Source organism: Ranitomeya imitator, chromosome 3 (assembly GCF_032444005.1).
Source record: "Ranitomeya imitator isolate aRanImi1 chromosome 3, aRanImi1.pri, whole genome shotgun sequence".
Lineage (NCBI taxonomy): Eukaryota > Metazoa > Chordata > Amphibia > Anura > Dendrobatidae > Ranitomeya > Ranitomeya imitator.
This window is the reverse complement of record NC_091284.1, coordinates 548,338,929-548,356,052: the sequence shown is the minus strand read 5'-3', so window position 1 is coordinate 548,356,052 and position 17,124 is coordinate 548,338,929.

Sequence of the window (17,124 nt, the reverse complement as noted above, 5' to 3'; positions counted from 1 at the left end):
TTACCTCGAGTCTGCCAAACGGCTGAATCCTAGACAGGCTCGATGGTCCCTGTTTTTCTCCCGTGGTCTCGTACATTCCTGGTACTAAGAATGTTAAGGCGGATGCCCTCTCTAGGAGTTTTTTTCCTGATTCCCCTGGGGTTCTTGAGCCGGTCGGCATTTTGAAGGAAGGGGTAATTCTTTCTGCCATCTCCCCTGATTTGTGACGGGTTCTTCAGGAATTTCAGGCTGATAAGCCTGGCCGCTGTCCTGTGGGGAAACTGTTTGTTCCTGATAGATGGACTAGTAAAGTGATTTCTGAGGTTCATTGTTCTGTGTTGGCTGGCCATCCTGAGATTTTTGGTACCAGAGATTTGGTTAGTAGGTCCTTTTGGTGGCCTTCTTTGTCACGGGATGTGCGTTCTTTTGTGCAGTCCTGTGGGATTTGTGCGCGGGCTAAGCCTTGCTGTTCCCGCACTAGTGGGTTGCTTTTGCCATTGCCGGTCGCTTAGAGACCTTGGACGCATATTTCTATGGATTTTATTTCCGATCTTCCTGTTTCCCAAAGAATGTCGGTTATCTGGGTTGTCTGTGACCGATTTTCTAAGATGGTTCATTTGGTACCTTTACCTAAATTGCCTTCTTCTTCTGATTTGGTTCCGTTGTTTTTTCAGCATGTGGTGCGTTTGCATGGTATTCCGGAGAATATTGTGTCCGACAGAGGTTCCCAGTTTGTTTCCAGGTTTTGGCGGGCCTTTTGTGCCAAGCTGGGCATTGATTTGTCTTTTTCCTCTGCATTTCATCCTCAGACAAATGGCCAGACTGAGCGAACTAATCAGACCTTGGAGACCTATTTGAGATGCTTTGTGTCTGCTGATCAGGATGATTGGGTGGCTTTTTTTGCCATTGGCCGAGTTTGCCCTTAATAATCGGGCTAGTTCGGCTACTTTGGTTTCGCCTTTTTTTTGTAATTTTGGTTTTCATCCTCGTTTTTCTTCTGGGCAGGTTGAGCCTTCTGACCTTCCTGGTGTGGATTCTGTGGTCGACAGGTTGCAGCAGATTTGGGCTTATGTGGTGGACAATTTGGTGCTGTCTCAGGAGGAGGCTCAGCGTTTTGCTAACCGTCGTCGGTGTGTTGGTTCCCGGCTTCGGGTTGGTGACCTGGTTTGGTTGTCTTCCCGTCATGTTCCTATGAAGGTTTCTTCCCCTAAGTTTAAGCCTCGATTTATTGGTCCTTATAGGATTTCTGAGATTATTAATCCGGTGTCCTTTCGCCTGGCTCTTCCGGCCTCTTTTGCTATTCATAATGTCTTCCATAGATCTTTGTTGCGGAAATATGTGGAGCCCGTTGTTCCTTCTGTTGATCCTCCGGCCCCTGTGTTGGTCGGTGGGGAGTTGGAATATGTTGTTGAGAAGATTTTGGATTCCCGTTTTTCGAGGCGGAAGCTTCAGTACCTTGTCAAGTGGAAGGGTTATGGCCAGGAGGATAATTCTTGGGTTTCTGCCTCTGATGTCCATGCCGTTGATTTGGTTCGTGCCTTTCATTGGGCTCATCCTGATCGGCCTGGGGGCTCTGGTGAGGGTTCGGTGACCCCTCCTCAAGGGGGGGGGTACTGTTGTGAATTCAGCTTTTGGGCTCCCTCCGGTGGTTGTAGAGGGTAATACATTTTTGCCTGGACTGCAGGAGTGGACAGGTGTATCTACTAATTGCAAAACTGACTGGGGTATATAGCTTTGCAGGATCCTTTAGTCAGTGCCAGTTGTCCATTGTTCTGGAAGGATTCACTTCCCTGCTGGTATCTCCAGTTTGCTGTGCTTTTCCACAAAGATAAGTTCTGGTTTGGTTTTTGCTGTCCACCTGCAGTGGACTTTATAGTTTTGTGCATTTTCATGTTTTTGTTTTGTCCAGCTTAGTCTGTGAAGGATTTTTTGCAGCCTAGATTTTTCTCTGGAGATGCAGATATACCCCCCATGTCTTTAGTCAGATGTGGTGATCCGTATTTTCTGCGGTGGATATTTTCTAGTGTTTTTGTACTGACCGCATAGTACTCTGTTCTTTTCTTTCTTTTTAGCTAGTATGGCCTCCTATGCTAAAATCTGATTTCATATCTGCGTATGTTATTTCCCTCTCCTCTCACAGTCAATATTTGTGGGGGGCTATCTATCCTTTGGGGATTTTCTCTGAGGCAAGATAGGTTTCCTGTTTCTGCCTTAAGGGGTAGTTAGATCTTAGTCTGTGCCGAGGGGTCTAGGGAGTGTTAGGTACCCCCCACGGCTACTTCTAGTTGCGCTGCTAGTTCAGGGTTTGTGGTCAGTACAGGGACCACCTTCTCCAGAGTCCGTCTCATGCTTCTTCTAGGCCACCAGATCATAACACTGTTCTCACAACGAGGAAAGGAACCATACCCTTTTATGGGGTAACTGGTCTTCATGGAGATCAGGTATTCTCAACCTCACCACTCCAGACTTATCCACCATCTCTTGCATGGCTTGACCTTTCCGTCCAATGACTTTTCACCATAGGAACTGGTACTTATATTACAGTTTCCCGAAGACTCAGAGCTTTCCTCATATGCTCCAGCCGCCTAGCATCGTCTTCATTCCTTAATTGCATCATCCACTTTGTACGCACATATCTCAAGTGCATGTCACTCAGGGTAGCTACTCTGTTCGCTGTGACATCAGTTGTGGACAGTATGACTAACTGACTAGTTTCCGGGGTCCAGTTCACCTTACACGCCCCCACAGCCTTCTTGAACTCTTCATGCATAGACTCCCTGGCATATGCCTCTCTCGGGTCTTCAGGTACGTCTATCAAGCATTTAAACAGATAAGTCTCTTTCTCTCCTGTTGTCATTAGACACCCATCTTGTTCAGTTCTCAGGGCCATCCTCCTCTGAATGTCACCTGCTTCCACATGTTTGGCCAGGTTAGACAACTGTTGTTCCATCTTCTTCAAGGCTGTTACATTCATCGATTGGCTTTCTGCCAGGTGACCTCTGAGCTCCGCCACCTCTTTCTCTAAGGCACCCATACAGCACTCAGCAGCCTATCTCCGAAGCTCCTCTTGCTTCAACCGGGCTTCTACAGTCTACTGGATCCTACTTAACTCGCTTCTCCCATCCTCTGGATTAGTTGGGCTTCTTTGGTGGCTTCCTCTACTTCTGCACCCTCGGTCTTCACCTGGGACTCAGAAAATGGCATCTTCAGCCCTCTCTTGGGTATCTGGAAATCCCAGCTCCTCCGCGTCAGGTCCTTTGGAGCCTTCACCATCTTCCATCGTTTCATCTTTTCCTGTCAGCGCAAATGCGGGCCTATGACAGGACTGTTCTTCACAAGGTGCAACGAATTCAACCGCTTTGCTCCTTTTACATCTCCGGCAACGGGAGGCAGTCTTGCCATTTGTACCTAAGTCAGCCTTACCAAATATTCCTTTCTACATCATTGTGGGCTGTCGCTCTAAGATAAAGTAAATGAAATGCCCGACAGGGCCGTGGGGTACTCGGTATCGGGTCCAGTACTTAAAGGGATGTGTGATGGCGGCGGCGACCCGATCCATGGCCCTGGGCGCCCATGTTAAGGGAAAAATCTTTAAAAGGGGTTTTGTGAATAAAGCTTGTGTTCATGACGCCACCTGTGGTATTCGGTCAGGGATGACCAACGCTGCTTAAAGGGGTCCTCTGGATGATGTTATGGCAGCTGAGATGGTAAGGCTTCCCACAGGTGAACCTGGGTTCCCAGGGCTCCCGGTGTATAGATAAAGATGGTGGGTGGTGTAGTAAGAAACCAAGAACACAGGTTTGCAGTCTCTTTACCTGGTTTACTGATGAATTCAGGCAGCCACAATCCAGGTTACCAGATCACGGATGCAGGTGTGGTCCAGCTGGCTTGGAAGCGAGTTGGGAGTCCCCTTTACCAGGATGGGTTAGAAGCCTTCCTTCTGGTGCTGTGGAGTAGTCGCTTGCTGCCTTAGGCCTCACACAAAGTCCTCACATGTTCTCTCTGTCCCCCTTTAGGTAGGACAATACCTGTATGACAGGTAACTCGAGCCTTTTTACAGGATCTCTATCATGACCCAGGCTCTATGCGTTACTGTGTCTTCAGGTGTATGGTGGACAGGTGACTTGCAATCTGCTGTCCCGCTGGTTTCTGCTGTGAGACGTAGAGTACTGCACAACCTTGGCCTTCCGGCTACCGGTTTACTGCGCTTCAGCGTGGAAGAAGCTCAGTCGCAGCTTCTCCCCAGCCCTTCACTTCACCTGTGCCTCTTTTCTCCTTCACGCTCTCTACAATCTGTTCTGCTTTCCTTTCTGTCTCTTTCCAGGAGCTGCAGCACCCTCGTGGCTGCACAACCCCTCACTTTCCTCTCTGCCTCACACTGCTCCAGTCTGCTGTCTTGCACTCATTGACTGACTTTCCCTCCAGACCAGAATATATATATATATATATATATATATATATATATATATAGGGGAGCCACCCACAAGCTGGATCAGAGATCCCCCTTCTTGCCTGGAGTATGAACATGTTGCATGTTTATGAATACCTGATAAAAGGAATCCTTCATTGCTTCCAAGCATGACATCACTCTCCCCATGAGAAAAGCAATGCCACTGTAACAACCAGGAACCTGGGGTGTTACAAAAACATGGTGAAGTGTGTTTAAAATCTTGGGTAATATAAACATAAGGATGAATGACCTCGTGGTTGTTCCTTCCCGGTGAAAGACCTGGCTATTTATTGCTTGCGTTGAGAAACACGTGATGGTGTCTCTGCGACTTTTCTACATGCATTTGCATATTTACCATAAGGGATGGGGGCAGTGTTCTGGATCACTGCGTTGAGAAACACGTGACGGTGTCTCCGTGGTGTTGGATGTTTTGATCTCCCCGAGGTCATTCATCCTTATGTTCATAGTCCTTTTACTAGGCACTGCTCCTAATAGCCAGTTTGGCATAGGTGGTTTTCCTTTTTGGATGCTGCCCTTCCCGTGGTTGTTCCTTCCCGGTGAAAGACCTGGCTTTTTATTGCTTGCGTTGAGAAACACGTGATGGTGTCTCCGTGGCTTTTCTACATAATATTTTGAATAGACCTGAACACAGGAGGGAGAAGCACTGAATAATTAATTTATGCAGAGATGTGGCTCTACTCCTGAAAAGGAGGAGCTAAGCAGCGTTGAAGACCTCGGAGAGAAGAGAGTAAAGCATAGAAGCCGAGGCAAAAGCTCTCATGGGCTTGGACACAGAACTGAGCTCTCAATTTGGTAGAGTCCCGCTGAATACATTTTTGAGAGTCAGTGTAAACAAAAAACAGCACTTTATAAATTGTTAGTTTTGTTTTTATTTAATCTTTGTTACACCATTCGCAATGCGGTAAAAGTGATAATGTTACTGTTCAAGTCAGTATAATTACAGTGTTATCACATTTATATAGGTTTTCTCTATTTTGCTACTAAAAGAAAGCTGTCAGAGTACAATACAATTAATAGATTATGTTGTTGATACAGTGCAAATCAATAGAATTGTTTCATTTGCAACCAGGTGAGGGAATTAAGTATTGTAGGTTGCTAATTATTCTTTATGATGCAGTTAGCAGTTAGACCGTAATGCATCTTGGGATTTCTGAAAAGCACTTTATGTTGGGTAAATGCGATCTGCACATTTCATGATGGCTACATCTATATTTTCCACAGCTTTTTCCCCAAGTCCCCTGCATGATTATGAAAAAATAAAAACAAAACCCAAATCTCTCCATTTAGCCCATTCTGGGTCATGGCTATGAGAGGATAGACCATGTCATATTTTAACTACTGGAGGAAAAATGCTATGAAATTGACATCACATCCACTGCCAGAAGACTGCAATCCCTGCATTGGGTGCAAAATACTGGAAAGTAGTTATTCCCCATTTTTGAGTAGTCTTAGAAGATAATTTGGTTCAGTAAACACTTTCTAAAGTTGTTAAGCCTCTAGTCAAGCAGCTCATATTTTTTCCTGACCTCGATCAATTGCATTGCATGATCAGGCTTACCACCTCTATTTGTAGCATAAACCCTTTTGCCACTTTAATGACAACCTGTCCCAATGTCAATAGTGGCCAGTTCTTATTTTATACTTCTGCTCCAATGAGTATCCCTTTTTTTAATATTCTTTATACGGCTTCTATACGGTTTCAGATATCAGATATGGGCTCTTTTATTTAGTGCTAATTTTTAGGGTTTCAACCCTAAAAATGAGCATTTAGGATAAATTCACACACTCGAACAAATGCTTTCTGCTTTTTTACCTCGGACAGCACTCTGACCTTTAGAGTAGCATGGATGTATTCACATATCCATTAAAATCACAGATCAGAGAGTGAGATCGGTGAGAAAAAAATCTAGCCTTGATTTAACAGACATTGATTCCTAGAGGTGGCGCCTGCCTGTTGTGTACAGATTGCTTAAGCTGAGGGTGACAACACTTTTCTCCAGGCCATTTTTGAAGTTTTGTTTGAAGTTATGTCCACTTTGCCTTTTTTTTCCTCTGTTTTTTTTTGTGTTGTTCCAATACACTCAAATGACGTAAATAATTGCATAATAAAACAATTGCAATTAATTTTTGGGAGAAAGACTTCATTTTTTGGAACAAATTCAAGGGTGGCAGCACTTTCGGCCATGACTGTACATAGGTTAAATACTCAGAAACCTAGCAGAACAAATGTTGAATGTTAAATAAATGCTGAAAATTATTATTGTTCCATTTTTTATCAAGTGTGATGTTTGTGTGCATCAACTATCTGTTTAACATATAATTTTTTAAATTTAAGACCAATCTGCAAGAGGCAAAGACCACGAAAGACAGTGTACCTATGAGGAATAACACTATTTCTGGACCTTGTACGTTTTGCATCCTGCATTTTATCAGTTTTTCCCTCGATACAAGAAGCCTCACCATTTTATCTGTGTCTCTATTGGATTGCAATCTCCTCAAGTACCTTGCAACTCCACTCTTCATAAACATTTTTAGGCCGCAGGTGTAATTTCATCTCTTATGAAATACAGATATGAAGACACATTTTAGCAGTTTTTGTGAGTGAATATTAAGTGCAATAGATAAGAAGTGGATACTGATGAGCGAATATACTCGTTACTCGAGATTTCTCGAGCACGCTCGGGTGTCCTCCGAGTATTTTTTAGGGCTCAGAGATTTAGTTTTTATTGCCGCTGCTGAATGATTTACATCTGTTAGCCAGCATAAGTACATGTGGGGATTCCCTAGCAAGCAGGCATTGACTTTAATGGGTCCGTGTAATCCGTGCGCTCCTACGAACACTGACATGTCTCCGTGTTTGGCACACGGAGACACGGTCCGCAAAAAATCAATGACATCTGCACAGATGCATTGATTTTAATGTGTCTACGTGTGTCAGTGGCTCTGGTACGTGAGGAAACTGTCACGTCATGTACCGGAGCCACTGAAGTGTGAAACCGGCCTTAAACGTTGCTTTACCATGAGGACCCATGTCAAAGGACTCTATAAGATCAGTGTTTGGAAGATTAGTTAAAGGTGTTGTCCCACGAGCAAAGTAAATTTTAGGGCCCCCTTCACATGCCAGTGTCTCCGGTACGTGTGTTGACATTTGTCACTTGTACTGGAGACACTTACACACGTAGACCCATTCTAATCTGTTGAGCTGAGCACATGTCCGTGTGGACATGGTCCATGTGACTCACAAGTAGACAAGTCTTTTTTTCAGCAACACAGATGTCAATACATCCCATACACATGCACATGGATTAAATAAAGTTTGACATCTGTGTGCACCATCCGTACTGGAATAGAATGAAGAATAGAAATGGCATGTTTAGGTGTTAAAAATGTGCAGATATACAGTACAGATCAAAAGTTTGGACACACCTTCTCATTTAAAGATTTTTCTGTATTTTCATGACTGTCATACCTCTGCTGCCACCTCCTCCACTCCGTCATAGTTACCTGTCTTTGGCATCCCGGCGCGCCTCTCCCTCTACAGCGTCTTCCTCTCTGCGATCGCTCCCGGCCTCTGCTACTCGCACGCGCGTACGCCAGGTTCAGAGCTGCGCGCGCGCACTTCTAATCTTCTGTCGGCGCTCCTTATCGTCCTTTCTATGGTTCTGGAGGACTAGTACCCGGAAGTGCCGCGCTGCATTAAGTTATTTAAGCTGCTTCCTGCCGCCCCTCTGTGCCTGATGATCATTCGTGCCCTCAAGTGCTCTTGGCCGCCTGTAGTCTTTGTGTGTTCTTTTCCCTGACTTCGGGTTGTTCTTGTTTTTGCAGTACCTCGCCAGTCTCTGTGCTTCATCAGTACGTCACCCGGTTCCATGTCTCTACAGCAATTCTCCAGTCCTTGTGTCTCTGCACTTTTCCCGTCAGTCCCTGTGCCGTAGCAGTACCTCATTGGTTCCTGTGTGCCTCTCCAGTGCTTCAGCAGTCTCTGTGTTGCGGCAGTGTTCCCGCTATCCTTTTTGTCCCTGTCATACCCGCCAGCTCTGTGTCTCTGCAGTACTCACCTATCCTGTGTTCCTGCCGTCTCCGCCAGTCCTTTGTCTCTTCCCATCCCAGTCCCCCAGCTTCCGTGGCGATAGTCCCTCATGGGCCTGCCCCTAACTCTCCCTGTATAGGGGGCGGTCTATCTCGTCAGCTCGTCCGTGGGGGGTTCGTCGTCACGGTCCAGTGGGTCCACTTTCTGTTTTCATCCTTGTAAGTTGTAAGTTCACGCTAAAGGCATCAAAACTATAAATTAACACATGTGGAATTATATACTTAACAAAAAAGTGTGAAACAACTGAAAATATGTCTTATATTCTAGGTTCTTCAAAGTAGCCACCTTTTGCTTTGATGACTGCTTTGCACACTCTTGGCATTCTCTTGATGAGCATCAAGAGGTAGTCACCGGTAATGGTTTTCACTTCACAGGTGTGCCCTGTCAGGTTTAATAAGTGGGATTTATTGCCTTATAAATGGGGTTAGGACCATCAGTTGTGTTGAGCAGAAGTCTGGTGGATACACAGCTAATAGTCCTACTGAATAGACTGTTAGAATTTGTATTATGGCAAGAAAAAAGCAGCTAAGTAAAGAAAAACGAGTGTGTCTGTATGCATGGGTGAGCCTTCGGTAAGTGTTCACATTTGGACAGGGAAGTCAGGGACCCATCAGATTAATGAGACCACCTTGACGATAATTGATGGGCTCACACTATTTGGCCAAATTCTGTGCAAAGCGTCTCACAAATATTTTTCCTAATGTTCAAAAAGCCATTTTGCTATTCATATTTCATGTATTTCATATTAGACATGCTGTGGCACGATAGAGTGCAACCTTTTTTTGTATATTGCATATGGAGGTAGCTGCTCCTGGTATGCAGGTATTCACATAAGTTGGATGTGCCAGTCATTTTTCTGTCAACAGCAGGATAAGAACAGAGACCACAGGGTATCAATGAACCCCAATGCCCAAATATACATGAAAACCATAGATATATAAAGTGCCAGTGCAATCATAAGTAGATGTACAGTGGTAAGTTACCCCAGATAAATGTGCAAAAATTATCAAAAATTGATCAAAAATTAATCAAAACAGAGATAAAACTTACTGAGGACAGAGGTAAAGGAGACCCTGAGCCAGGTGTGATGGACCCGATGCACGTTTCGCGTGTCAAATGCACCGCTTTTTCAAGGGTATATTTGGGCATTGGAGCTCATTGTTACCCTGGGGTCTCTGTTCTTATCCTGCTGTTGTTTCATATTTATGCTAATTGTCACATTGGATATATATTACTTTTTTAATTGAACTTTCAATAAAAAGATGTTTTTTACTATATTCACCTGAGTGCTCCTTTCCTCCTCTCATGCATACCTTTGTTCCTTTGTCTACTGTAGTGATATTTGTATTTTGATGTAACCCCTTCTCATGTACAGCACCATGGAATCAATGGTGCTATATAAATAAATAATGCTCTCGAGTGGTCTCTTAAATGTGACTATCTGGCACCTAATTGATGCCTAGTCTCATAGACCAATATGGTACTGGGTTTTTCGTTGCTAAAACTTAGAAGTGAACTGGACTCCATAATCAGAAACTGTGTGGTGAAGGAGACCGTGGAGACGACATACATGCTGGAAGAACTGCGTGGCGAGCTAGGAAGTGGAGGGAGGACCGGCCAGACGTATGAAATGAGTCATCTTAGAGAACCGTTCCACCACGATCCAGATGATGTGGCAACCCTTGGAGAGGGGCAGATATGTCATGAAATCCATAGTGATATGTTGCGATACTTTGCCAGAAAGCAGAAGGAACTGGCAGAGACTGGAGGAGACCAGAAGGCTTATCCCTAAAAGACTTGTTTCTGGCGCATTATGAACAAGTGGTTACAACGTCCCAGACATCCTTTACCATCGAGGGCCACCAAAAGTGACGAGCAATCAGCGCAGTGAACTTACATATGGCCATATGACCTTGGACTCATATCCCCAAGACATAATTCTCCTTCTTCAAGCAGAGTGGACAAAGGTCTTGCACAGGAGAAATGTCCTTTAAAAGGACAGGAGCTGCCTCAATTATCCTGACCTGGTTAATGATGTGCTACAGCTCCTCCATGGAATCGGTCACATCAAAGGATCAAGAGAAGTCATCTCCCTTAACATTCTTGTACACAGGACAGTAGTGCAATTTAAAGTTAAAATGAGTGAAGAAGAGTGCCCAGTTGGATTGATTGAAATTCAACCATTGCATAGACTGCAGAAAGGTCAGATGTTTATTTTCCGTGTAAATTATCCCTGGAAAGCTGGCACCCACCATTAGATGTCTCCACTCCTTAAGTGCCACCTTAATAGGCAGAAGTTTGCGATCCCAGATAGAATAATTTTGCTCCACCAAGAAAAACAGTTGGAAGAGAAAACAGCAAGAAACAGACTTCCCTGAAGAAATTCTTTTCAGAAGCACTGCCCCAGCACTAACAGATGATGAATCCATTTCCACGACAACTGCTTATTGGGATCAAAGTGATGGAGCACCTGAGTCCTCGCAAAGGTCTTTTTCAACTGATGGAAAGCCTCAAGTCAGTCTCTGATATTGGTCCCTCTTCTTAGTTAAGGCGGATATAGGTGCCATACGTGATGTGAAGTGTGGGATAAATTGCTTGCAGAAGTTGTAGAAACCCATGAAGTGCTGGATGGCACGCAGACTCTGAAGGCGGGGCCAGGAAAGAACTGGAGAAACATTCTCTAGATCCATACCAAGACCTTGAATGGAGACAATGTAGCAGAGGAAAGGCAAGTAGGTTTATTCAAAGACACATTTGGACAATTTGGCAAACAAATTCTTCTCACTGTGAAGCTGTAGAACTTAACGGACATATTGCCTGTTTGTAGAAAGATCACGGTAAAATATCAGGATATCGTCTAAATACACAACCACAGAAACATAGAGGAGATCCCGTAAGATGTCTATACCAAACTCCTGAAACACGGTGCATTACACAGCCCGAAGGGGATGACGAGATACATGGTACAGGAGGGCACTGACAAAATGTGATCAGACTGTTCGAGGTCGGGTCAGGCAGCACAGGATTAGAATCTATAGGCAATGTCAGGAGCAGAGAGGTCAGATAGGACGAGAAAACAAGCTGGGTCAGTAAATTGAAGTGGAATACAGAAACGAGCATACACATGGACTACAAGGTAAGAACCAAAAGATTGAGCAAGTAGTAATGGGAGGAGCTTCCTAATATAGTGCCTGCTTGAATGAAATAGGTCAGGGAGCCAGATCTCTGCAGGACACAGCAGGGTTAAATTCCTTCAGAGACCGACCATGCCCACTTAAGGCCAGATGGAAACACCATGCTGTAGTGGCTGTGCAAGAAGCACAGGGCGTATTGCAAGAAGCAAACATCAGTGAGCTGATCTGACGTGAGACTCCACGCGGTGACCTTGGTGAGTAGGGTGGCGCTCAGGAGGCACACGAGTTACTGCCATGACAGAGGAAGGAGGCTCACTCTCCCTTCTAATCAGTACCCCTTCAGGGCTTCAAACATAGACCCTAGAGATACATAGTTTTGGGGCGCTAATTTTTACTATTACACATTTATAATATTATGGCATATAATATATTGGTTTCATATGTACCATCTTACAGACAAGTGGATTAGACTCCAACACTATAGTGTTGTGGTCTGACATATTACTATGGCCCTTTGTGTTTTTTTTGTTGTTTTTAAATGTCCTTGTTTTGGCCTGTGTGTCAGTAAATATTTATTACATTAAGGTGATCCTTATCTCTACATACTTTCTTTTCTTTTTAATAAATTCTTTATTTAAAGTATTTTTTTCTTTTTCTTTTGATTCTTACTTGGTAAGTGATAAGTAGATCCTGACTGCATCTAGGGTGGTGCCATCTACTTTCTCTTGGTATGTAGATAATTTTGTCACTACACCTATAGATAAATTTCCAGAGGGGTGTAGTTTCCAAAATGGGGTCAGTTGAGGGGGGATTCTACTTTTATGGCAATTAGGGAATCTGTATATGGAGTCTGCAAACTAATCAACTAAAATTTGTTCTCCAAGAGTAAAATAGCGCTCCATCCCTCCCGAGTCTCGCCGTATGGCTAAGCAGTACTGTATAGCATATGGGCTATTTCTACTTTCAACATAAATTGTGTGACTAATTTTGGTGCCTTTTTTTTACCGATTTTCAATGTGAAAATGTAAAATCTGGGTTTAAAACTAAATTTCTGTGGTAAAAATGTAGCTATTTTTTCACTGCCCAATGGTAGAAAATTCTGTGACAAACGCGTGGTGTCAATGTGATCACTGCACCCCTAGATGAATTCGATGAGTGGTATAGTTTGTTAAATGTGGCCACTTATGGGAGAGTGTTCTGCTTTTTCAGCACCACAGGGGCTCTTCCAGTGGGTCATAGCACCCATACACCTAATAGTATGCACTACAATATAGTGCTCTTTCCCTTCTGAACAACTTTCCACCGTGCCTGAAAAGTAGTTACCGATTACATGCATGGCATTGGTGCACTCAAGATAAATTGCACAACAAACTACGAGGTCCATTTTTTCCTACTAGCCCTTACTCATTTTAATTAAAATGGTAGGGCTAAAACATAATTTAAAGGTAAAATTTTAATTATTAAAGATTGTCACAAAGATTAATAATTATTCTTCACCGCCCAATGGTATACAGTTCTGTGTAATACAAATGGTGTAAAAAATGCTCACAGCATCCATAGATTAATTAATTGGGGGGAGGGGGGGTCGTTTGTAAAATAGGGTCAGTTATGAAGGGGTTCTGCTGCTCTGGCACCTCTGGGTCTCTGCTAGTGTGACATTGGACCCTCAAAGCATTCCAGGAAAATCTGAAATCGAATGTGGTGCTTCTTCCCTTATGAGCTTTGCACTGTGCCTTATGAGCTTTGCACTGTGCCGAGTTTTCAACCACATATGAGATATTGGTGTACTCAGGAGAAATTGCGTAACAAATTGTACTATTCATTTTCTCCTATTATTCCTTTTAAAAAGTAAAACCTTGGGGCAAAAGCAACATTTCAGTGGAAAAAATGGTAATTTTCCATTTACTCAGCCCAATGTTATACAATTCTGTGACTCGCTTGAGGGATAAAAATGCTCACTACACCAACAGATGAATTCTTTGAGAAATGTAGTTTCCAAAATAAGGTCACTTGTGGGGGTTATTGCTATTTTGGCATGTCAGGTGCTTTTCAAATGTGGCATGGCATCTGCAATCTATTCCAGCCAAATCTGGGCCCCAGAGTTCAATTGCTGTCCCTTCCCTAACGAGTGCCCAAACAGTAGTTTTAGGCCGACGTCACACTGGCGTTTTAAACGGCCGAGTGCAATGCGATAAAAAATGGGGCAATACAGGAGACCATGGGGCAGATTGCTGGACACATTGAGGCAATGCTGGAGACCCTGGGGCAGACTTCTGGACACACTGGGGCAGATTTCTGGACATACTGGGGCAATGCTGGAGACCCTGGGGCAGATTTCTGGACACTGGGGCAATGCTGGACACTGGGGCAGATTGCTGGACATGCTGGGGCAATGCTGTGCACGCTGGGGCAGATTGCTGTGCACGCTGGGGCAGATTGCTGTGCACGCTGGGGCAGATTGCTGTGCACGCTGGGGCAGATTGCTGTGCACGCTGGGGCAGATTGCTGTGCACTCTGGGGGCAATGTTGGACACACTGGGGGCAATGCTGGAGACCCTGGGGCAGATTTCTGGACACACTGGGGCAGATTGCTGGACACTGGGGCAGATTGCTGGACACTGGGGCAGATTGCTGGACACACTGGGGGCAGTGTGAATAACTGTTTAACTCCATATCAGCATGGGTTTATGAGAAATCGCTCCTGTCAAACCAATCTAATCAGTTTTTATGAAGAGGTAAGCTATAGGCTGGACCACGGTGAGTCATTGGACGTGGTATATCTCGATTTTTCCAAAGCGTTTGATACCGTGCCGCACAAGAGGTTGGTACACAAAATGAGAATGCTTGGTCTGGGGGAAAATGTGTGTAAATGGGTTAGTAACTGGCTTAGTGATAGAAAGCAGAGGGTGGTTATAAATGGTATGGTCTCTAACTGGGTCGCTGTGACCAGTGGGGTACCGCAGGGGTCAGTATTGGGACCTGTTCTCTTCAACATATTCATTAATGATCTGGTAGAAGGTTTACACAGTAAAATATCGATATTTGCAGATGATACAAAACTATGTAAAGCAGTTAATACAAGAGAAGATAGTATTCTGCTACAGATGGATCTGGATAAGTTGGAAACTTGGGCTGAAAGGTGGCAGATGAGGTTTAACAATGATAAATGTAAGGTTATACACATGGGAAGAGGGAATCAATATCACCATTACACACTGAACGGGAAACCACTGGGTAAATCTGACAGGGAGAAGGACTTGGGGATCCTAGTTAATGATAAACTTACCTGGAGCAGCCAGTGCCAGGCAGCAGCTGCCAAGGCAAACAGGATCATGGGGTGCATTAAAAGAGGTCTGGATACACATGATGAGAGCATTATACTGCCTCTGTACAAATCCCTAGTTAGACCGCACATGGAGTACTGTGTCCAGTTTTGGGCACCGGTGCTCAGGAAGGATATAATGGAACTAGAGAGAGTACAAAGGAGGGCAACAAAATTAATAAAGGGGATGGGAGAACTACAATACCCAGATAGATTAGCGAAATTAGGATTATTTAGTCTAGAAAAAAGACGACTGAGGGGCGATCTAATAACCATGTATAAGTATATAAGGGGACAATACAAATATCTCGCTGAGGATCTGTTTATACCAAGGAAGGTGACGGGCACAAGGGGGCATTCTTTGCGTCTGGAGGAGAGAAGGTTTTTCCACCAACATAGAAGAGGATTCTTTACTGTTAGGGCAGTGAGAATCTGGAATTGCTTGCCTGAGGAGGTGGTGATGGCGAACTCAGTCGAGGGGTTCAAGAGAGGCCTGGATGTCTTCCTGGAGCAGAACAATATTGTATCATACAATTATTAGGTTCTGTAGAAGGACGTAGATCTGGGTATTTATTATAATGGAATATAGGCTGAACTGGATGGACAAATGTCTTTTTTCGGCCTTACTAACTATGTTACTATGTTACTATGTTAATGCTGGACACACTGGGGCAATGCTGGACACACTGGGGCAATACTGGAGACCCTGGGGCAGATTTCTGGACACATTGAGGCAATGCTGGAGACCCTGGGGCAGATTTCTGGACACACTGGGGCAGATTTCTGGATATACTGGGACAATGCTGGAGACCCTGGGGCAGATTTCTGGACACTGGGGCAGATTGCTGGACACGCTGGGGCAATGCTGGAGACCCTGGGGCAGATTTCTGGACACTGGGGCAATGCTGGACACTGGGGAAGATTGCTGGACACACTGGGGGTAATATGCTGGACACACTGGGGCAATGCTGGACAACATGGGGGTAATATGCTGGACACACTGGGGGCAGGACTTGGGGCATGATTGGGGACATGGGGCAGGATTGGATCATGGGGCAGGATTGGATCATGGGGCAGGACGGATACAATGGAGGCTGGTGGGGCAGGATGGGGAGATCATATGGTGTAGAATGGATACTCATGAGTGCAGGATGCAAGAACATATGGCTGGAGCCAGGAATGAGATAAACGGGGCCAGGGTGGGGAATAGTATTACCATAGGGGCTAATTAAGGGATATTATTACTGCAGTGATGTATTTATTTTATTTTTTGAGTATACTGTTTTAAATGGGGGGGGGGGGGCGGTCATGTTACTGTGCAGAGTGACACTATATTGCCTTTTTTTCTTCATGTGGTGTAATGTAGAAGTTGTGAAAAATTAAGTAATGTGTTCTGCAAGCGGAGCTCGAGATAACTGTGTTATTTCCTGCAGAAACGAGTCCTGGCTGGAAGGAATGATGGCGGTCTGTGCTGGATGAAAGATGAAGGACTTCACCTAGAGACGTCACTGGTGAGTCAGTGTTACCTATACACTGACACTATACACTGTATACTATATACAGCGGTCCTGTGTACAATGTCACCAGTGATCACTGTATTATCTATACATTATATACAGAGTTCCTGTGTATAATACCACCAGTGATCTCTGTATTACCTCTACACAGACACTGCATACTAAGTACAGATCTCCTGTTAATACTGGCACTTATGGTGATAGTATTGTTTTTTTTTTTATTACTGATCAGTATTGTAGTATTCAGTCACTATGTGGTGGTAATATGTGGTCTGGAAATGGTGTTGTGGTATTTGTCCCTTGTATGTAGTATTATTCGGTCACTATGTGGTCTGGTCATGGTGTGGTGGTATTAAGTCACAGGTTTGGCATGTGGGGGTGACACCATTAGGCCCAGTTTAAGTTCTACAAAACAGGAAAACCAATTTTGGTAACCTTTGTGTGTATTGAGCCGGGGGGGGGGGCAGGGGCGCCAAACTCGGGAACAGCCCCGGGCGGCAAAAGCTCTAGCTACGCCTCTGTGTTTAATCACAATGACTCCTTGTTAATGTTAGGACATGTTACGTAATTTGTTAGCCAAATCTAACAGGAAAACAGTAGCAAAAGAACAA